The following is a 24,490-nucleotide window of genomic DNA, read 5'->3' on the forward strand; positions in this document are numbered from 1 at the left end:
TGACAGTGGTTTTCTCAAGTGTTCCTGAGCCCATGTGGTGATATCCTTTACACACTGATGTTGCTTATTGATGCAGTACCGCTTGAGGGATCGAATGTCTGTAATAGATGGTGAAATCCCTAAATTCCTTGCAATAGCGCGTTGAGAAATGTTGTTCTTAAACTGTTCGACAATTTTCTCACGCATTTGTTTACAAAATGGTGACTCTCTTGTGAATGACTGAGCATTTTCTGGAAGCTGCTTTTATGCCCAAATTATGGCACCCACCAGTTCCCAATTAGCCTGTTGAGATGTTGCAAATAAGTGTTTGATGAGCATTTATCAACTTTCTCAATCTTTTTTTCCACTTGTGCCAGCTTTTTATAAACATGTTTCATGCAAAAAAATCCAAATGAGCAAATATTTGCAAAAAATAATAAAGATTTCCAGTTCGAACGTTAAGTATATTTGTAGTCTATTTATTGATTATAGCTTGAAAAGGATTTTCAAATCATTGTATTCTGTTTTTATTTAGCATTTTCACAATGTTCCAACTTTACTGGTTTTTGGGTTTGCAGTTAGAATTCTATCCGGCACTCGCTGTTTGTTGATGGAACAATGTGCACTCTGAACTCCATTGTAAAATTGTGTGTTTCTACATTTGTTGTTTGTTCTATTTTATACTTACATCTACTATATTCACATTGGTTATGTCTGTAGTTATGTTACCATTAATTTGGCTATTACAGTGTCATTTTTGTTTTTATTATATTATAATTGTAATATTTCAATGATGATAAATTCATATGTGGCAGTTGTGGATTTCAACAATGCAGCGGTTTTGAAGAAAACACTTGGTTGCTTTTCCAAACACTTCTTTAATTAACTTCCAATATGAGAATGCTAAACAGGAAGTGCTTAAAGTTTAATGGCTTTTTAAACACACTGAGACAAAGTCTAAATTCATTGTGTTCTTCATGGTGTTTTTGAAACTGCACCAATTCTTTTCCTTAAGAATTTCCAACAAACTTAAAGTGTTTTGCTTAGAGGATTATTTGTAACATGTACATGTGCTTGTTCTAGTTTTGGCCAAAGTAAAGAAAAAGAAACAATTTGGAGTTTATTATTATTATTATTATGCAATGATTTTACCCTTCCGACCCATGTGGGAATAGACTTTCCTCCATGCGGCCCCTGAGCTACAATGAGTTTGACACCCCTTTATAAGTCTTCAAGTCAAATCGGATTCTCATAATGTACTCGGTAAATGTCACAATCGACTTAGCCAGAGTAGGAACCCAACACAGAAAATAAATAATAAGAATAATAACAAAAAGAGTACTCAAAAAAGACTGGGGAAATTAACTAAGGATGCACACAAAAGGTGTGTAGAAACAGAAATCGCACACAGAAGGTGTGGAGAGGAATCAGTCAACACTACACGGCAGCAATGGAGCAGAGCCATTTCTTCTGTTATTATTTGTACTAGCCTCTGTGTGAACAAAATGCTGTGGTGTCGTCTGCATATAATACTAACTTTATGTCTTTCTTAACTTTGCAAATGTCGTTTATGTAGAGATTGAACCATTTTGTTCCCAGTATTGATCCCTGGGGTACTCCAACATATGATATATTTACCTCTATGTTGACGTATTTTCACTTAGCTTCACGTATTGATTCCTGTTGTTTAAGTAGCTTCTTATCCAATTCAAGACCAACCCTCTGATGCCATTCCATTCTAATTTGATGATTAGGATACTATAGTTGATTGTGTCAAAACAAACAAAAAGCCACAGACTCCTCATTGAGAACGGCATGGATTTTGGGTAAGCACAGGAAGCCATGCTCCGATGCAGGAGTAATAAAAGAATGCATGACAAAAGAGGTGGACACAATGTTTGAAGGTAACAACAAAACAAAAAAAATTAAAGGGGAACTCCACTTTCTTGGAATTTGGTCCATAATTCAAAATCCTTATGTAAGACAAGAACACATATCCATCCATCATATGGAAACGGGGTTTGTGTATATATATATATACATATCCACCCATCCATCCATCTTCTTCCGCTTATCCGAGGTCGGGTCGCGGGGGCAGCAGCCTAAGCAGGGAAGCCCAGACTTCCCTCTCCCCAGCCACTTCGTCTAGCTCTTCCCGGGGGATCCCGAGGCGTTCCCAGGGCAGCCGGGAGACATAGTCTTCCCAACGTGTCCTGGGTCTTCCCCGAGGCCTCCTACCGGTTGGACATGCCCTAAACACCTCCCTCGGGAGGCGTTCGGGTGGCATCCTGACCAGATGCCCGAACCACCTCATCTGGCTCCTCTCGATGTGGAGGAGCAGCGGCTTTACTTTGAGTTCCTCCCGGATGACAGAGCTTCTCACCCTATCTCTAAGGGAGAGCCCCGCCACACGGCGGAGGAAACTCATTTCGGCCGCTTGTACCCGTGATCTTATCCTTTCGGTCATGACCTAAAGCTCATGACCATAGGTGAGGATGGGAACGTAGATCGACCGGTAAATTGAGAGCTTTGCCTTCCGGCTCAGCTCCTTCTTCACCACAACAGATCGGTACAACGTCCGCATTACTGAAGACGCCGCACCGATCCGCCTGTCGATCTCACGATCCACTCTTCCCCCACTCGTGAACAAGACTCCTAGGTACTTGAACTCCTCCACTTGGGGCAGGGTTTCCTCCCCAACCCGGAGATGGCACTCCACCCTATATGTTTTTATTTATTTATTTATTCAAACTAGTATATAAATGCGATTAAAAGTCCTCTTACAATGAAGCCTATTATAGTATCTCTATCCTGCCTATAAAAGCCATTTAAAAAAACATCCAAACACCTCCATTAAGGTGTTATGTACATGATGTAAGTATATGTGGAATCTAGTAACAGGCACTTCATAATAATATTTAATATTTACGTATTTTGATCCTTTCAAAAACACATTTGCTTTTTTTCAAACCACATAACTGATTATTACTCACTGCAGACTTCATGAAAGCCAACACATAATAAAGCATCACTTAATGTACAAGCTCTGCTCTTGCTTGAATGCCGACTGCTAGAATCTTGTCCAAATCTCCTTTATATAATCCTCGCAAAGAAAAGGGGTGTGGAACCGAGCGTCTTTTCGTGTGGTGTCGGCATTTGTGGGTCTAAATTGTCTGTCAAAGTGTACCAACTTGTCGGAATACATCCTCGTCCTTCTACTGCCAAGGTGGGAGGCATGATTTATGGTCTAGAATAATCTTCCACGAGCAGGGAAGCAAGAAAGCAGCTTACTAGTTTGTCTGCGCTAACGCGTTTATAATAACGATATCACTATCCATCCATCCATTTTCAACCGCGACACTCGGTTAATATTCAAGTCACTTAATGTAAATGGAGTATTGTTAGCGGTTTTTTGATGGTTATTTATTGTATTTTTTGGACGGAATAGAAAACATCCCATTGGCTCAGTTGTAAGGGGACTTTTGTTTACGAGTAAAGTGTATTAAAAAAAAAGCATCTGTCGTCACGATGAACAACCCCCCCCCCCCCAAAAAAAAGTGCAGTTCCCCTTTACGCAAATCCCCCTCTCAGATTCCACAGCAATGTTAGGTTTTTATATCAATATTTATTTACATTTTTGTACAGACCAAAAGTTTGGACACACATTCTCCTCATTCAATACCTTTTTTTTATTTTATTTTCATGACTATTTACATTTTCTGTGATGAAGTGGCGACTTGTCCAGGGTGTATGCCGCCTTCCGCCCAAATGTAGCTGAGATAGGCTCCAGCAACCCCCCCGTCCCTGAACGGGACAAGCGGTAGAAAATGGATGGATGGATAGATGGATGGATATTTACGTTGTAGATTGCCACTGAAGGCATTAAAACTATGAATGAACACATGTGGAGTTATGTACTTAACAAAAAAAGGTGAAATAACTGAAAACATGTTTTTTACAAAATAGCCACCCTTTGGTTTGATTACTGCTTTGCACACTCTTGGCATTCTCTCGATGAGTTTCAAGCACACCTGTGAAGTGGAAACCATTTCAGGTGATTACCTCTTGAAGCTCATCAAGAGAATGCCAAGAGTGTAACGACTAGTCGACATGTTGTTGCCGGGTTTGTCCCTCCAGGAATGCATCGGCACGAACACAGCAAGCGGTAAGATGTGATGATTTATTAAAGTAACAAAAGGGAGCTAAAGAACAGAAATACTGGAGCTAATAGAAAAGCAAACAAAGGACGCTAGCATAAAAGCTAGGAATAGCAAACAGAAAAACTGGACTTGGCACGAAGGCACATAAAAGAGAAAACAATTCATTAGCGTGAGAGCTAGAATAAAAACAACAACGGCGTAGCGTGAAAGCCAGCGAGAATATACGTACATAGAAGATAGTCGTCACTGTTGCACGTAGGCAAATTAGAATCCCAGAATGAGCAACAAAAAGGGGCGAGCTTAAATAAGGGAGGTGATTACAAAAAAACAGGTGTGCAGGGACCGTGATTAGCAGGTGGAACAAATCGGGAACCATGGAGACAAAGCAAACAGGAAATCAGGAGTAATACGGAGAGAATATACACAAAAAGAGAACAAAACAACAACCTGTGAAGATCCGAGTAGTGGATCGCAACAAAGAGTGTGCAAAAAAGTAATCAGGGTGGTTATTTTGAAGAAACTAGAATATAAAACACGTTTTCAGTTATTTCACCTTTTTTTGTTAAGTACATAACTCCACATGTGTTCATTCATAGTTTTGATGCCTTCAGTGACAATCTATAATGTAAATAGTCATGAAAATGAGGAAAACTCATTGAATGAGGAGGTGTATCCAAACTTTGAGCCTGTGCTGTATATTTTTTTTATTTAATAGTTTCGTTGTTTTGAATAAACAGAAAATTTTGTTTTCAATATTACCATATTTTTCGGACTGTAAGTCGCAGATTTTTTTCATAGTTTGGCCGGGGGTGCGATTTATACTCCGGAGCGACTTATGTGTGAAATTATTAACAAATTACTGTAAAATTTAAAAGAATATTATTTATTTCATTCGTAGAAGAGACAAAGAAAATGTCAGCAATCGTCACACACACGTCAGCAATCATCACACACACGTCAACCAATAAGAATTTGGGAAGGGAGGGTCATGGCAGAAGTGCATTGTGGGTCATGGAATGCTAACTGCTATATGCAACTGCCGTAGCTATTAAAATGGATAATTTCATCGTTGGCTGTAACTTATAAAAACTGAGAAGGGCTGAACAAAAATGGCACCGAAAAGGAAATCATGTACTGCAGATTACACATCCATCCATCCATTTTTTACCGCTTATTCCCTTTGGGGTCGCGGGGGGCGCTGGTGCCTATCTCAGCTACAATCTGGTGGAAGGTGGCGTACACCCTGGACAAGTCCCCAACTCATCGCAGGGCCAACATAGATAGACAGACAACCTTCACACTCACATTCACACACTAGGGCCAATTTAGTGATTTAATCAACCTATCCCCAGGTGCATGTCTTTGGAGGTGGGAGGAAACCGGAGTACCCGGAGGGAACCCACGTATTCATGGGGAGGACATGCAAACTCCACACAGAAAGATCCCGAGCCCGGGATTGAACCCTGACTACTCAGGAGCTTTGTATTGTGAGGCAAATGCACTAACCCCACAATATCAAATAATATTATTTATTTCATTCTCGGAAGAGACGAAGAAAATGTCAGCAATCGTCACACACACGTCAACCAATAAGAAATCGGCGGGGGAGGGTCATGGCAGAAGTGCATTGTGGGTCATGGAATGCAAACTGCTATATGCTACTGCCGTAGCTATTAAAATGGATTATTTCATCGTTGGCGGTAACTTCTAAAAACTGAGAAGGGCTGAACAAAAATTGGACCGAAAAAAAATCATGTACTGGAGATAACAAGCTGGACGTAGTGAAATATGCAGCAGAAAACGACAAGAGGAAGCAGCGCATACCTTTTGGAGTTGGCAGAGTTGTTTAGAAGCGACATTGAAAAAGAAGATTTCATTTGAGTTATCGATTAGGAGTGACGGATTGTTTGGTAAATGTATAGCATGTTCTATATGTTATAGTTATTTAAATGACTCTTACCATAATATGTTATGTTAACATACCAGGCACCTTCTCAGTTGGTTATTTATACGTCATATAATGTACACTTATTCAGCCTGTTGTTCACTATTCTTTATGTATTTTAAATTGCCTTTCAAATGTTTATTCTTGCTGTTGGATTTTATCAAATAAATTTGCCCCCAAAATGTGACTTACACTCCAGTGTGACGTATATATGTATTTTTCCTTCTTTGTTATGCATTTTCGACCGGTGCGATGTATACTCCGTAGTGACTTATAATCCGAAAAATATGGTACATATTGCTTGTAACCTGCCCTAACTAAGTAAATATTGAAAATATATATCTGAAACGTTGCTACTAATAAGTCACAGATAACACCAAACACGTTTTATTTAGCTTTTTTGTTTTAAACGGCTATCTCACTGTAAATGGATCTTAAACGGATCGTTGCTTTTGAATTGAGCACCGGAGAGGGCCCAGATATGCCCATCCGTACAGCCTACCGTGTTTACCTTTTGTAAATGACTTGACTAAAATACAAGAAAATACCTTATTGGAGGACATTTAGGTGTTAACTGACCGGCCAAGTGAAGGTCCTGCAGAACTGCTTATATCAGCGATTTTAGATGCAAGCCAATATAATCCGATGCCTGTTTTTCTGCTGTTATTGGATCAGGGCACCCCTAATAGCAAGAAATGCATGGTTTCCCATTTATTTAAAAAAAAAAATACACTCTTCGCTGACCTGAACAAGAGAAAAGCCAAACCAATAGAAACATTTATCGTTTGAAAAATAGCCTGATTTTGTGTAGACTGGCTTCAAAGGGTCTCTGCCACTCAAATACCCAGATTGGAGCAGCAAAAGTAAACAGTGCTTGTTGGAAACAGATTTGGTACCCAACCCTTACTCTTCCCTAATGATTACAAAGCCATCTGTGCATGTGTGACCCTTTCCGACAACTTGAACTCCTCACAGGAGCCGCACAAAGATGCTGCCGGCTTCTCTGCGCAATTAATGAGCCATTCTATGCAAATGTCAATATTGAAACTGCTACCAGTTTACTCATTCATCAAATCCTGAAAGCCGGCACTCGCACAGTGGCAGGACACCAATAGGTTAGATGGATTGGACTGAAATATCTAGGGCAGGGGTGTCAAACTCATTTTAGCTCAGGGGCCACATAGAGGAAAATCTATTCCCAAGTGGGACAGTCTGTTAAAATCATGTCACGATAACTTAAAAACAAAGACAACTTCAGATTGTTTTTTCTTTGTTTTAAAATAGAACAAACAATCTGAAAACATACAATCATAATGTTTTTTTTTTACACTTACATGTTGCTGTTCATACTAGTCAACCTTCATTTGTCGTGATTTATAATTTCTGAATAAATTATGTGATATTGTTGATCAGTCAAATAGATGTGAGTCTGGCACAGTTTTAAAATGCTCTCATTGGTGTAACATTTTAATCGTAATATCAAAATCAAATTACAGGATATATAAATATATGTAATTTACTCATTTGCCTCAACTGATGTAATCACCTCATGTGGTTTATTCTGTAAAATGGTAAATGGGTTATACTTTTATAGCACTTTTATATCTTTCTTAAGGAACTCAAAGCGCTTTGACACTATTTCCACATTCACCCGTTCACACACACACATTTACACACACTGATGGCGAGAGCTGCCATGCAAGGCGCTAACCAGGGTCCATCAGGAGCAAGGGTGAAGTGTCTTGCTCAAGGACACACCAGACGTGACTAGGATGGTAGAAGGTGGGGATTGAACCAGTAACTCTCAGATTGCTGGCACAGCCACTCCCCCAACTTTGCATCGCCATACACATCATCCAACAGTGGTGTCAAACGTAAGGCTCGCGGGCCAGATCAGGCCCGCAAACAGGTTTTATCCGGCTCGCGGAATGAGTTTGCTAAGTACAAAAACGAGCCGAAATTTTTGAATGAAAGAAACAGCTGTTCTAAATGTGTCCACTAGATGTCACAATAGCAATTATTTGTATCTTTGTAGATGATGTTACATATGTATAAAAAAAAAAACTACATGTTAGTGCAACAGTTGAGAAAAATGATCAAACTATGTAAATAACATCCTGTAATTTGATTTTGATATTATTTCTATCTTGATAAATTGAAAATTAACACCAAAGAGTTGACTGATGAACATTATCACGTAATTTATTCAGAAACTATTAATAATGACAAGTAAAGGTAGAATTCTATTAACCGTGACATGTAAGTGCAAAAAAAAACAACATTATGATTTCTACATTTTCAGAGTGTTTGTTCTTTTTTTAAACAAAGAAAACCATCTGAAGATGTCTTTATTTCTAAGTTATCGTGCCGTGATTTGACCAGTCCGGCCCACTTGGGAGTAGATTTTTCACCACTTTATGATACACACTCCCCCATCAAAAAATGCACTATAAGTAACTCCAAAAAAACTCCATGGATAACCAAAGGGCTTGCAAACGCTTGCAAAAAGAAAAATTATTTATATAGGACTTTTTTTAGGCAACAAACCATAGAAACATAACAAAAGTACAAAACATATAAAAATAAATTAACCAGCATATTAAGAGCAAGCAGGAAAGAATACACCACCAAACTATTAATCCAAAAGAAAAATGATATAAAGGGAATTTGGAAGGTATTAAATACAATTATTGGGCATAGTTCAAATAGTCCTTGTTATCCGGAGTTTTTTGTTGAGAACGACCTAATCATAACTGACAAGAAAATGATTGCTGACGGCTTCAATATGTTTTTTGTAAATATTGGACCTAAGCTGGCAAAAAAAATACCAATTGATGATGAACAGCCCATGGAATTTATTGAAAAAAATCCTTATTCGATGTTCCTTACTCCAACTGTCGAAAAGGAAGTCTTGGTGGTCATTCAGAAAAGCAAGAACAAAACATCACGTGACATCTCTGACCTCGACATGAGGACAGTCCGGAACGTAGCGGAAGAAATCATCAAACCATTCACACACATCTGCAATTTATCTTTTCGACTTGGAAAATTTCCTTCACAAATTAAACTATCAAAAGTCATCCCCATCTTCAAATCTGGAGACAAACATCACCTCACTAATTACCGGCCCATCTCCCTTCTGCCACAGTTATCAAAAATATTGGAAAAATTATTCGATAATAGACTTCGTGGCTTCATTGAAAAGCACAAATTATTATCTGATTGTCAATATGGGTTCCAACAAAATAGATCAACTTCATTAGCTTTAATTAATTTATTAGAGAACATTACTAATGGTATCGAGAAGAATAAATGTGTTATAGGAATTTTTATTGACCTGCCAAAGGCTTTTGATACCATTGACCACCAGATTTTGGTAAATAAACTGGAAAATTATGGCATAAGGGGATTGGCAGGGAAAAGGCTGGAGAGTTACTTAAATGAGAGACAGCAGATTGTTCAGATGGACCAACATCAATCTACACTGATGAACATAACCTGTGGAGTTCCTCAGGGCTTGATACTGGGACCCACACTATTTATAATATATATTAATGAAATATGTAAAGTATCAACGCTGCTGAAATTCATCCTCTTTGCTGATGATACAACAATTACATGTGCAGGTGACGACATGAAGCAACTTCTGACTTCTGTAACTGAGGAGATGATCAAGTTAAAAACTTGGTTTAATGTGAACAAATTGTCTTTGAATTTAAAGAAGACCAAAATAATGCTCTTTAGCAATCGCAAAAGTAATATACCGATCAGGATTGTTATTGATGATACACCAATAGAATATGTTCATCAAAATTCTTTCTTAGGAGTAGTAATAGATGAAAATATCTCATGGAAGCCTCATATAAGTTACCTGAGGAAAAAATATGCTAAATGTGTTGGAATGATGAGGAGATCATGTCATTTATTGAACACCAATGCTCTGCTGTTATTATATCATTCATTTATCATGTCATATTTAACCTATTGTGTTGAAGTCTGGGGAAATTGTTATAAATCACATCTACAACCTTTAGTCACTCTGCAGAAAAAGGCCATCAGGATTGTTTCCAATGTTCACTACAGACATCATTCAAATCCACTATTTATGAACTTAAAGCAACTCAAACTGAACGATGTGATCAATTTTAAAACTGCTCAAATTATGTTTAGGGCATCCCAAAACTCTCTACCATCCAATATACAGAACCTATTCCATGACAGAGATGATCACCATAGTTACAGTTTAAGAGGAAACAACAAATTATATTTGCCTAAATTTAGAACCACTTTAAAATCAATGTGCATTTCAGTGCGTGGAGTCAGTCTCTGGAACAACTTAGGGGACGAGTTAAAAACGTGCTCTAGCATGATTCAATTTAAAACACTGTTTAAAAAAGAAGTACTGAAGAAGTACGATGAGGAAAGAGAGTGATGCCCTCAGCACAGAGCGATGGAAGAGAGGTGTATGGTCGGCGAGTGTTTGGGCCTGTGAGTGTGTGTGTGTGTGTGTGTGTGTGTGTGTGTGCGTGTGTGTGTTTTGTCTCGTTTTGTCTTGTCTCATGGTATTGTTAGTGTACAGGAGTTTTTCTTGTTTTGTTTATAGAGTATTGTTTTTGTATTATATTGTTTATGTCAAATGTGGAATGAGTGAGAGGGGTTGGGCTATTATAAGCAGCTGCTTCATCCAACCCATTTTCAAGCCTTGCATAAATATCTTTGCCAACATGTAAAAAAAAAAAAAAACTGTGTTTAGTTGTACTGTGCAGGTTTGAAATAAATATTTCAATTGAATTCAAGTTATAAGGGGATACATACATATGATTTCAGCGTATTTATGTGCGCCCAGATAATGTGTCCCCAAGTCCTCTATCTTAGCTATGTGCTAAGATAGAGGACTTGGGGACATAGAGGACATAGCTCCTGTGGCATAGGATATAAATACAAACCCCGTTTTCATATGAGTTGGGAAATTGTGGTAGATGTAAATATAAACGAAATAAAATTATTTGCAAATCCTTTTCAACCCATATGTATTTGAATGCACTACAAAGACAACATATTTGATGTTCAAACTCATAAACTTTATTTTCTTTTTGCAAACAATAATTAACTTAGAATTTCATGGCTGCAACACGTGCCAAAGTAGTTGGGAAAGTGCATGTTCACCACTGTGTTACATCACCTTTTCTTTTAACAACACTCAATAAATGTTTGGGGACTGAGGAAACTAATTGTTGAAGCTTTGAAAGTGGAATTCTTTCCCATTCTTGTTTTATGTAGCGCTTCAGTCGTTCAACGGTCCGGGGTCTCCGCTGTCGTACTTTACGCTTCATAATGTGCCACACATTTTCAATGTGAGACAGGTCTGGACTGCAGGCGGGCCAGGAAAGTACCCTCACTCTTTTATTACGAAGCCACGCTGTTGTAACACGTGCTGAATGTGGCTTGGTATTGACTTGAAAAAGACCTGCGCTTAAATGGCAGCATATGTTGTTCCAAAACCTGTATGTACCTTTCAGCATTAATGGTGCCTTCACAGATGTGTAGTTTACCCATGCCTTGGGCACTAATGCACCCCCATACCATCACAGATGCTGGCTGTTGAACTTTGCGTCTATACCAGTCTGGATTGTTCGCTTCCCGTCCTCGAATATTTCCAAAAACAATTTGAAATGTGGACTGGTCAGACCACAGAACACTTTTCCACTTTGCATCAGTCGATCTTAGAGGAGCTCGGGCCCAGAGAAGCCAGCGGCGTTTCTGGATGTTATTGATAAATTGCTTTCGCTTTGCATAGTAGAGCTTTAACTTGCACTACAGATGTAGCGACGAATTGTATTTAGTGAAAGTGGTTTTCTGAAGTGTTCCTGAGCCCATGTGGTGATATCCTTTAGAGATTGATGTCTGTTTTTGATACAGTGCCGTCTGAGAGATTGAAGGTCACGGTCATTCAATGTTGGTTTCCGGCCTTGCCGCTTACGTGGAGTGATTTCTCCAGATTTTCTGAACATTTTGATGATATTATGGACCGTAGATGTTGAAATCCCTAAATTTCTTGCAATTTTGAGAAACGTTGTTCTTAAACTGTTTGAGTATTTGCTCACGCAGTTGTGGAAAAAGGGGTGTACCTTGCCCCAATCTTTCTTGGCAAAAGACTGAGCATTTTTTGGGAAGCTATTTTTATACCCAATCATGGCACCCACCTGTTCCAAATTAGCCTGCGCACCTGTGGGATATTCCAAATAAGTGTTTGATGAGCATTCCTTAACTTTATCAGTATTTATTGCCACCTATCCCAACTTTTTTGTCACGTGTTGCTGGCATCAAATTCTAAAGTTAATGATTATTTGCAAAATAAAATGTTTATCAGTTTGAACATCAAATATGTTGTCTTTGTAGCATATTCAACTGAATATGGGTTGAAAACTATTTGCAAATCATTGTATTCCTTTTATATTTACGTCTAACACAACTTCCCAACTCATATGGAAACAGAATTTGTAATTGTTATTGTGACATCCATTGGACACATTTATAAGAGCACTTTCTTTCATTCAAAAACTTCAGCAAATTTTTATACTTACCAAAATCATCTCATTGGCCGGATAAAACCTGTTTGCAGGCCTGATCCGACCCGGGGGTCATACGTTTGACACCCCTGATCTAGGGCATTCAAGCAGTTGGGCTGGGGACAGCGGTTCAGCCTTTGCATGCATACTTTAGCGGTCCTACGCACATGGCTAAGTTTAGACTTGCTGCTCTCTACAGTTGTGGTTCTGGCTTCTGGGTCCCTAGTCCAACTAGCCATCCCAGTAGTCCTCTAATGGGTTTGCCCAGGGTTGATGCATGCCAGAAGATTTGTCCGGAGCATAGTGACCCGTCTGTCCTGTTCAGAACCAGGCAACCCGGTTCAGTGGGGGCGAACAAGACGGGTTTCCTTCTAAAAATCCAGAAAGGGAGTGAGCGCTAGTGAGCCGGCGACTGCACTCTTGAGGGACTTCCCAAAAACAAACCAGCTGAGAAATATTGTAGTCATGAACCATGTGCGTACACAAACACATAAAAGTGTCTCGGTCCTAGTGAAAGCGACTTGTGTAAACACTACATGGCCCCTCAGGTGCCATTGAAATCTGAATAGAAGTCTGGGAAATTTCTGGATTAAAAAAAAAAAAATCCCCCCCTTGATGAGCAGCGGAGCAGGAAGGGGGGGGCGGGTGTGCAGGTATGCTTGGAATCTCTCTCTATTTTCCCTCCGGCAGCTTTCATTTGGTGAATGAGAGAAAGTCTGACCAGACTGGCCCTAGGGCCGGTCACAAAACACACAGACAGCAAAAGTGCCAAATGTGCTCCAGGCATGTACATAAACCAGAGACAGGGATCCGGGGTTAACTCCGGGCTAATTGGTCTGGTCTCACCATTAAAGTGAGGTACTTTTAAAAACACAGAGTCCAAATGAATCTCAGGATAATAAATGCAATTTGGAATAAATGTTCATACTTCAGTGTAGGAACGAAGCGGAGCAAGTGGAAATGTACTGAGTTTACAGACAAGCGGGGAGGGTGAGCGGGCCAAAGCTGACTGAGGCCTCAGATTAAGAGCCCTGTGTACATAAACAAGTATACATATTGCCATGGCTATGACATAACTAGTACACACAACTCATAAGAGTACCGTATTCAGATAAACGTTTGCTTGACTGAAAGCTCTTTATAAGAAGTCGACTTTAAAAGAAGGAATATTACCTTTAAGCGCCAAAAATGAGGCAGTCATTGGCTTCATTTTTTAAGGGGAAAAATGAGTTTATGGTGCAAGTGGGTGCCATATGTGTGTATGTTTTTACTGAACTATTTGTGCTTTAATAGTCCCATTAATATGTTGGAAAATTCAACATTTACTGGCCGCATCATTAAGTACACCTGCCGGGACAATCTGATGCAATCCAGAACAATAATTGTGCCAGAATAAGTTTTAATGATAATGAATTATGATCAAATACAATTTCAATTACAATTTAATTCATACACACACACACAGCAGATTTAAAAATGTGTCAATAATGAATAAAGCAAAACATGTTCTAGACCAGGGATGTCAAACTCGTTTTAGATCGGGGGCCAGAAAAATCCACCCCCAAGTGGGCCTGACTGGTAAAATCACGGCATGATAACTTAAAAATAAAAACAACTTTAAATTTGTTTTGATTAAAAATAGAACGAGCACATTCTGAAATTGTCGTTGGGTTTTTTACACTTACATGTTCCGGTTTATAGTACCGTATTTTTCGGACTATAAGTCGCAGTTTTTTTCATAGTTTGGCCGGGGGTGCGACATATACTCCGGAGCGACTTATGGGTGAAATTATTAACACATTACCGTAAAATATCAAATAATATTATTTATCTCATTTGCGGAAGAGACAAAGAAAATGTCAGCAATCGTCACACACACGTCAACCAATAAGAATTTGGCGGGGGTGGGTCATGGCAGAAGTGCATTGTGGGTCATGGAATGCTAACTGCTATATGCAACTGCCGTAGCTATTAAAATGGATAAGTTCATCGTTGGCGGTAACTTATAAAAACTGAGAAGGGCTGAACAAAAATGGAACTGAAAAGGAAATCATGTACTGCAGATTACAAGCTGGACGTAGTGAAATATGCAGCAGAAAACGACAAGAGGAAGCGGCGTATTTATTTATTTTTCATTTGTACCTTTGGAGTTGGCAGAGTTGTTTAGAAGCGACATCGAGGAAGAAGATTTCATCGGATTTATCGATTAGGAGTCACAGATTGTTTGGTAAACGTGTAGCATGTTCTATATGTTATAGTTATTTGAATGACTCTTACCATAATATGTTACGTTAACATACCAGGCACCTTCTCAGTTGGTTATTTATGCGTCATATAACGTACACTTATTCAGCCTGTTGTTCACTATTCTTTATTTATTTTAAATTGCCTTTCAAATTTCTATTCTTGGTGTTGGATTTTATCAAATACATTTCCCCCCAAAATGCGACTTATACTCCAGTGCGACGTATATATGTTTTTTCCTTCTTTATTATGCATTTTCGGCCGGTGCGACGTATACTCCGGAGCGATTTATAATCTGAAAAATACGGTATTGTACCTTTATTTGTAGTTATTTATATTTTCTGAATAAATTATGTGATAATCTTCATCCGTCAACTCATTGGTGTTAATTTTCAATCTGTCAAGATAAAAAAAATGATATCAAAATTAAATTACAGTATGTTATTTATGTACTTTGATCATTTTTCTCGACTGATACTGGACTAACATCATGTGGTTTATTTTGTACATATGTAGCATCATCTACTAAGATGCAAAGAATTGCTATGCGAGATCCAGTGGACACATTTAGAACAGCTGTTTATTTCATTCAACAATTTCAGGTTGATTTTTTATATTTAGCAAACTCATCCTGCGGGCCGGATCAAACCTGATTCGGCCCTCGGGCTGTACCTTTGACACGCCGTTGAAGACCAAAAATCACTCCATATTCTCTACTGCTCGCTAGTGTTACCGTATCTGAGTTATTGTGCAGAAATATGGGGAAATAACTACAAAAGTACACTTCATTTATTAACCGTGTTACAAAAAAGATCAATTGGAATAATAAAAAATGTTGAATATAGAGAACATACAAACCCTTCATTCATTGAATCTAAAATACTGAAATTCTATGACATAGTGAATTTGCAAAGAGCTAAAATTATACACAAAGCAAACTAAAATCTGCTACCTAAGAGTATACAAGAATTCTTCTCAACAAAAGAGGAGAAATATAATCTTGGAGAAAAATGTAATTTAAAACATTTGTATGCACATACAACACTTAGTCCATTCCATACTGATATACTGAAGGTCTTAAGTAAAGAAATCAAAAAATGTACTAAAATGATCCGACTCAAAAAACTCTTCAACCTTAAAGTGTTTACAAAGTACTAGGAAGAAAAACCATGATAAACATTCTGAATTTATTACATCCATCCATTCATTTTGTAGATAATCAACTTCAGGGTTTCCCACACGTTCATTTATTTGTGGCGGCCCGCCACGAAAGAATTACGGCCGCCACAAATAAATAAATAAAAAATAATAAAAATAGATTAAATGTATTTATTATTTTTTTTCGGCTTTTGACTCACTCGACCGCTCATAAAAGCAATGGGACTCTGTCTGTGAATGGAGCTTGTAGTTACATATTATATAATATGTCAATATTATATAAATATGCATATAAATATGTACATAAAGTGTTGTAATTATATTCCAACTCCGCGTTCTTCTTAGTCATCGCCGCCGCCGCTGCCACTCCCCACCTCCCCATCCCCCCGCCGCCCGACCACACCACCACAAATAGATGCCTGACCTGTGGGAACCACTGAACTTACTTCACTAATTAATATTTATGTATTTATTTTTTTTATTGTTCTTACTTACGGAGTAAATTGTGAATAAAATAAAAGTTTTAGAAACTGCTATGTAAAGGAAAAGGGGTAGGATTAAATAAGATATGCATCTTCCTACTCCTTGTCAAGACGAGGAGGTTTTCGCAGCTTACAGCGAGGATTGTTCTCCCGGGATGCGCTCGGACTATATTGGACATGGCTTGAAGGTAGGAACATTTTAATTATAACTATAAAAAGGGGTACAAATAAAAGGCACTCGAGGCGAAGGCACAATTTAGCTAAGGAAAAAAAAACTAACACTTACTGTGGCATGATACGAGCTGCATGATCTATGTCATGAAAACTGGCAATGTCGCCAGGACGACTGACTGGCAAAACAAGCTTAAATAAGAGTCTCTTGATTAGAGCAGATGTGTTTTTTACATGAGTCATGTGAAATTAATGGGTCGTCATGGTGTCTAAACAAGGGAGCGTAAACAGGAACTAAAAGAGTCCCAAACTACAGAAAATAACAAAAACATAATCCAGACCACCAAACATGACACTCCTTTTCGAACATGTTGAATAGAGAAACTGGAAATTGTGATGTTGTACGCATGCATGTTCCAAATAAACACAAACTCAAAACAACCCCGCAGTTTACCAAAGTGCTGTACAGAAATAAAATCAAATAAAAAGTACAATGTCAAGAAATACCATTTGTGACGACAAAACTCTCTGTCTACAAAAATTGCTATTGTGGGGTGGTATAGCTCGGTTGGTAGAGTGGCCGTGCCAGCAACTTGAGGGTTGCAGGTTCGATCCCTGCTTCCGCCATCCTAGTCACTGCCGTTGTGTCCTTGGGCAAGACACTATACCCACCTGCTCCCAGTGCCACCCACACTGGTTTAAATGTAACTTAGATATTGGGTTTCACTATGTAAAGCGCTTTGAGTCACTAGAGAAAAAGCGCTATATAAATATAGTTCACTTCACTATTTGTGGCTTTTGTTAACTTATTTTGTTCTGTGTTTATTTACTGTACTGTTAATTGATTATTTTATTGCAAATTAGTAAGAGATATAAAAAGAAACAAGAGAAAGGACAAATTAATATTAAAACACATGAATATCTCATTTGTATATAGAATATTTACAAGATACAAGATGTTTTTTTTTCTAATTAATTTTGTCACCACGTCTAGAAAAGACCTGCTGGACTGACACTTATGAAAAAGGGGAAGTGGCACAATAAAAACATTAAATTGGAGTACTTTTTTCTCCGCGGCTCTGATAAAACTTAGTTTGCACTTACATAATCTATGTGGCAAAAATGGTATACCTAATGAATTGTCCAGTGATTCCACACTCAAAGAGCCTTGATTGCTGAGGCAACTAATGTTTCTGTGTGCACACGTGTGGGAGAGATAACATAAATGCGCTTGAGAAATATGTGGAGGTCTGTGTGAACGATGTGTCGGTTGCATAACCCCCACTTGGCGTTTGTGCAGCCTCTGACATCACTGTCATATTTCACATTTGTTTTGGCTGCAGTGAGTGAGCACACGCTCCGTGCAGACCTTGAAAGCCTTCAGGAAGATCTTTTCATTCACTGTCAGGGAGCAGCAAACACTTTGGGAAATGAATGAAACTCAGTAGGGGGCACCATTAACGCAAATCAAGAAAAAAGATCGGCCTGTTTGACTTGCACTCGTCTAAAGTTTGTTAGTTCGCTGGATACTTCCTGGTTCATGGGAGATGACACAGAACTACCGTCTTTTTTTACTGCGGGGCTTCTAGTGCAACCCAAATGGCAACATTCTTCTAACAAATTGTGAAGAGCTATGTTTTTTTACACGTCCGAATGGTGACGAGCAGGCTACTTTCTAAGCTGCTTTGGGAAATCAATTGTAAAAACTGTCAAGTTAATGAAATGCGTCCCTCTAGCAGCAGTTGGATTAAGGCAGGGGTCCCCAAATGTTTTGACTCGGGGGCCGCGTTGGGTTGAAAAAATTTGGCCGTACATATGTGTATATATATTGTATATATATGTGTGTGTGTGTATATATATATATATATATATCTATATATATATATATATATGTATATATGTATATATATATATATGTGTATATATATATATATATGTATATATATATATATATATATATATATATATATATATATATATATATATATATATATATATATATATATATATATATATATATATATATACAAACCCTGTTTCCATATGATTTGGGAAATTGTGTTAATGTAAATATAAACGGAATACAATGATTTGCAAATCCTTTTCAACCCATATTCAGTTGAATATGCTACAAAAACAACAAATTTGATGTTCAAACTGATAAAAATATATCTTTTTTTTGCAAATAATCATTAAATTTAGAATTTGATGCCCGCAACACGTGACAAAGAAGTTGGGAAAGGTGGCAATAAATACTGATAAAGTTGAGGAATGCTCATCAAACACTTATATGGTGTGCAGTCTAATTGGGAACAGGTGGGTGCCATGATTGGGTATAAAAGCAGCTTCCATGAAATGCTAAGTAATTCACAAACAAGGATGGGGTGAGGGTCACCACTTTGTAAGCAAATTGTTGAACAGTTTTAGAACAACATTTCTCAACGAGCTATTGCAAGGAATTTAGGGATTTTACCATCTACGGCAGGGGTCGGGAACCTTTTTGGCTGAGAGAGCCATGAAAGCCAAATATTTCAAAATGTATTTCCATGAGAGCCATATAACATTTTTTAACACTGAATACAACTAAATGCGTGCATTTTTAAAACCAACATTTTTAGAGTATAATAAGTCTCTAATTGTTTTTAACAACATTGTTATTCTAAAGTTAACCAATAATAACTATAATACTTCTTACCATTAATGCGACATCTTGGACAAGTGCGATAGAAAACGGATGGTTGGATTAAAATGCATGAGAATGTTTTGTAATTTGAACGTTATTTTAAACAATGTGATTACCAGTGGAATTATTAAATACTTATCGTGTTAAGCAATGTCAGCTAAGATTTATCTAAGAGCCAGATGCAGTCATCAAAAGAGCCACATCTGGCTCTAGAGCCATAGGTTCCCTACCCCTGATCTACGGTCTGTAAAAGCAATGAAAGGTTCAGAGAATCTGGAGAAATCACTGCACGTAAGCGATGATATTACAGACTTTTGATCCCTCACGCGGTACTGCATTAAAAACCGACATCAGTGTGTAAAGGATATCACCTCATGGGCTCAGGAACACTTCATAAAACCACTGTCAGTAACTAAAGTTGGTCGCTACATTTTCAAGTGCAAGTTAAAACTCTACTATGCAAAGCCAACACCATTTATCAACAATATCCTGAAACGCTAACGGCTTGGCTGGGCCCGAGCTCACCTAAGATGGACTGATACAAAGTGGAAAGGTGTTCTGGGGTCTGACCAGTCCACATTTCAAATTATATTTGGAAACAGAGGACGTGGTGTCCTCCAGAACAAAGAGGAAAATAACCATTTGGATTGTTATAGGCGCAAAGTTCAAAAGCCAGCATCTGTGATGGTATGGGGGTGCAATAATGCCCAAGGCATGGGTAAACTACACATCTGTGAAGGCAACATTAATGCTGAAAGGTCCATACAGGTTTTGGGACAACATATGTTGTCATCCAAGCAACATTATCATGGACGCCCCTGCTTATTTCAGCAAGACAAGTGTTACAACAGCGTGGCTTCGTAAAAAAAGAGTGTGGCTACTTTCCTGGCCCGCCTGCAGTCCAGACCTGCCTCCCATGGAAAACGTGTGGCACATTATGAAGCGTAAAATATGACATCGGAGACCCCGGACTGTTGAACGACTGAAGCTCTACATAAAACAAGAATGGGAAAGAATTCCACTTTCAAAGCTTCAACAATTAGTTTCCTCAGTTCCCAAACGTTTATTGAGTGTTGTTAAAAGAAAAGGTGATGTAACACAGTGGTGAACATGCACTTTCCCAACTACTTTGGCACGTGTTGCAGCCATGAAATTCTAAGTTAATTATTATTTGCAAAAAAAAAAATAAAGTTTATGAGTTTAAACATCAAATAGCTTGTCTTTGTAGTTTATTCAACTGAATATGGGTTGTAAAGAATTCGCAAATCATTGTATCCCTTTTATATTTACATCTAGCACAATTTCCCAACTCATATGGAAACGGGGTTTGTGTAAAGTATTTCTGATTCTGATAATGTATACACATATATATATATATATGTATATGTATATGTATATGTATGTATGTATGTATGTATGTATGTATGTATGTATGTATGTGTGTGTGTGTGTGTGTGTGTGTGTATGTATATTTTACGGCTACTCTGTCGTTCCAAAGATTTTCGAAAGAATAAAAATAAAGATTGTAGAGTAGCCTTGAGGAGGAGGTTTTATGACGCACTAAATTCTTGAATAAGCACTCGCGGAGATATTTTGTAGATTCAAAATGTTAATTTATTTTAACAAACAAAAAATATTCACCATGGTTGACTTTCTATACAATCAAAAATAAACTTATTTAGCGGTAAACCAACTATTTCACTGCTCTGTCCTTCAGCATGACAGACAGACAAAGGCAGCGCCCAGCTGTGCCGTCTTCTTAATTATAGGAGGGAGGAGCGTGAGCAGCTGAACATAATCAATGAATCATAATTCATCTAAAACATCCAATAAATAATCAACATCTTCATCGGCATTATTGAATCAGATTGTCAAAACAATTAATTAATAAATAATATAAATAGGCTCCAACAGTATATATATACAAATATATATATACCTCGCCTTCCGCCCGATTGTAGCTGAGATAGGCACCAGCGCCCCCCGCGACCCCGAAAGGGAATAAGCGGTAGGAAATGGATGGATGGATGGATATATATATATATATATATATATATATATATATATATATATATATATATATATATATATATATATATATATATGTGTGTGTGTGTGTGTGTGTATATACATGTATATATATATATATATATATATATATATATGTGTATATATATGTATATGTATATATAAGTGTATATGTATATATATATATGTGTATACGTGTATATATATATATATACATATATATATATATATACATATGTGTGTGTTTATATGTATATATATCCATCCATCCATCCATTTTCTACCGCTTATTCCCTTTCGGGGTCGCGGGGGGCGCTGGTGCCTATCTCAGCTACAATCGGGCGGAAGGCAGGGTACACTCTGGACAAGTCGCCACCTCATCGCAGGGCCAACACAGATAGACAGACAACATTCACACTCACATTCACACACTAGGGCCAATTTAGTGTTGCCAATCAACCTATCCCCAGGTGCATGTCTTTGGAAGTGGGAGGAAGCCGGAGTACCCGGAGGGAACCCACGCATTCACGGGGAGAACATGCAAACTCCACACAGAAAGATCCCGAGCCTGGATTTGAACCCAGGACTGCAAGAACTTCGTATTGTGAGGCAGACGCACTAACCCCTCTGCCACCGTGAAGCCCGTTTCAATGCTCAGTAGTGCGTAAATGTGTTCCTGGTATTTATCCAGCAATGGTCATGTGGTGACATAAATGATGGTATTTTAAGAGGTAAACATTGAAGTCGGACATCACTGAAGGCCTAGGTGGGAAATGCACGGCCCGCCAATGCAAATTGATGTACTAATAAGTGGTTTAAGTTCACATACTTCAAAGTAAAAGAAAGGACACATAAGGCTGCATTAATTATTATTTTAACACTGATGCACCAAATTATAGTATTAGTTGCTGTCAAGTTATTAAATAAGCAATTAAGATGTTTAAGATGCATTGTATTAGCACAGTGTTTGTCTGCTTTTGGCTTTTGGACCACAATCAGTGAAATAATTTGTAAACAAAAGCATATCACCTTACACGTGGAAGTCATTGTGGGAACAGTTCGGCTCTTTTGAGTAATAGATGAGTTTGACACACTTGAGGTCAACCGAAGGCAGGCAGGGAGCGGGCAGGGAGCGGGCAGGGAGCAGGCGGAGTGCTGGCGCGGCTCCATGAAGGTGAGTGAAATATAGAGTTTTGGTGGGAGCAGTTGAGTGCAGAGATATCATACTTGAGTGTTTCCTTAGAAAAACGTTCCCTTTCCTGACGTTGCCAACATTTCAGTTGCATTACGTCGATTTCCGCCTTTAATAATAGATTTTGTTTTCATTGGCAATAGAGAGGGCCCTACGCTCCAAACTGGTTAGTAACACAAAGAAAATAGAAGAAATATGTATTATTTGCAGATGATACAACTGCATGTGTTCAGGAGAGAACACACAGAAGGTAATACAAATAATAACAGAAGAATTTAACAAATAAAAAGATGGTTTGACAGAAACAGAATATTTTTGAATCTCAGTAAAACTGAAATAAAGCTATTTGGTGACACTAAAAGAGAAAGTCAAACACAATTACAAATAGACGGAGTAAATATTGAAAGGGTAAACGAAAACACATTTTTGGGAGATAATAGATGATAAAATGACCTAGAAATCAGATGTAAAAAATATTCAACATAAAGTAGCAAGAAACACGTCAATAATAAATTAAGCAAAACATGTTCTAGACCAGTGGTTCTCAACCTTTTTTCAGTGATGTACCCCCTGTGAACATTTTTTTTAATTCAAGTACCCCCTAATCAGAGCAAAGCATTTTTGGTTGAAAAAAGGAAAAAAAGAAGTAAAATACTATGTCATCAATTTCTGATTTATTAAATTGTATAACAGTGCAAAATATTGCTCATTTGTGGTAGTCTTTCTTAAACTATTTGGAAAAAAAGATATACAAATAACTAAAAACTTGTTGAAAAATAAACAAGTGATTCAATTATAAATAAAGATTTCTACACATAGAAGTAGTGAAGCGAATTATATTTACATAGTGCTTTTCTCTAGTGACTCAAAGCCCTTTACATTGTGGAACCCCATTATCTAAGTTACATTTTAACAAGTGTGGGTGACACTGGGAGCAGGTGGGTAAAGTGTCTTGCCCAAGAAGCGGGGATCGAACTTGGAACCCTCAAGTTGCTGGCATGGCCACTCTACCAACCGAGCTATATCACCCGAGTACTTAAAGTGCCCTCTTTGGGGATTGTAATAGAGATCCATCTGGATTCATGAACTTAATTCTACACATTTCTTTACAAAAAAAGAAATCTTTAATATCAATATTTATGGAACATGTCCACAAAAAAAATCTAGCTGTCAACACTGAATATTGCATTGTTGCATTTCTTTTCACAGTTTATGAACTTACATTCATATTTTGTTGAAGTATTATTCAATAAATATATTTAAAAAGGATTTTTGAAATGTTGCTATTTTTAGAATATTTTCAAAAAATCTCACGTCCCCCTTAGCATACCTTCAAGTACCCCCAGTGGTACGCGTACCCCCATTTGAGAACCACTGTTCTAGACCAAAAATCACTTTATATTCTCTACTGCTCACTAGTGTTACCATATCTGAGTTATTGTGTAGAAATATGGGGAAATAACTAGGGGTGTGGGAAAAAATCGATTCAAATTTGAATCGCGATTCTCACGTTGTGCGATTCAGAATCGATTCTCATTTTTTTTTAAATCTTCTTTTTTTTTAATCAATCCAACAAACCACTACACAGCAATACCATAACAATGCAATCCAATTCCAAAACCAAACCTGACCCAGCAACACTCAGAACTGCAATAAACAGAGCAATTGAGAGAAGACACAAACATGACACAGAACAAACCAAAAGTAGTGAAACAAAAATGAATATTATCAACAACAGTATCAATATTAGTTATAATTTCAGCATAGCAGTGATTAAAAATCCATCATTGACATTACCATTAGACATTTATAAAAAATTAAAGAAAGAACAATAGTGTCACAGTGGCTTACACTTGCATCGCATCTCATAAGCTTGACA

At 37.8% G+C, this 24,490-nt stretch overlaps 1 protein-coding gene across 3 annotated transcripts in view; it reads left to right on the plus strand.

Annotated features, from left to right (window-relative positions):
- Nucleotides 1-24,490, plus strand: part of usta (uronyl 2-sulfotransferase a) — a 185,020-nt gene that overhangs the window by 122,241 nt on the left and 38,289 nt on the right. The window lies entirely within an intron of this gene.

Source organism: Nerophis ophidion, linkage group LG05 (assembly GCF_033978795.1).
Source record: "Nerophis ophidion isolate RoL-2023_Sa linkage group LG05, RoL_Noph_v1.0, whole genome shotgun sequence".
Classification (NCBI taxonomy): domain Eukaryota; kingdom Metazoa; phylum Chordata; class Actinopteri; order Syngnathiformes; family Syngnathidae; genus Nerophis; species Nerophis ophidion.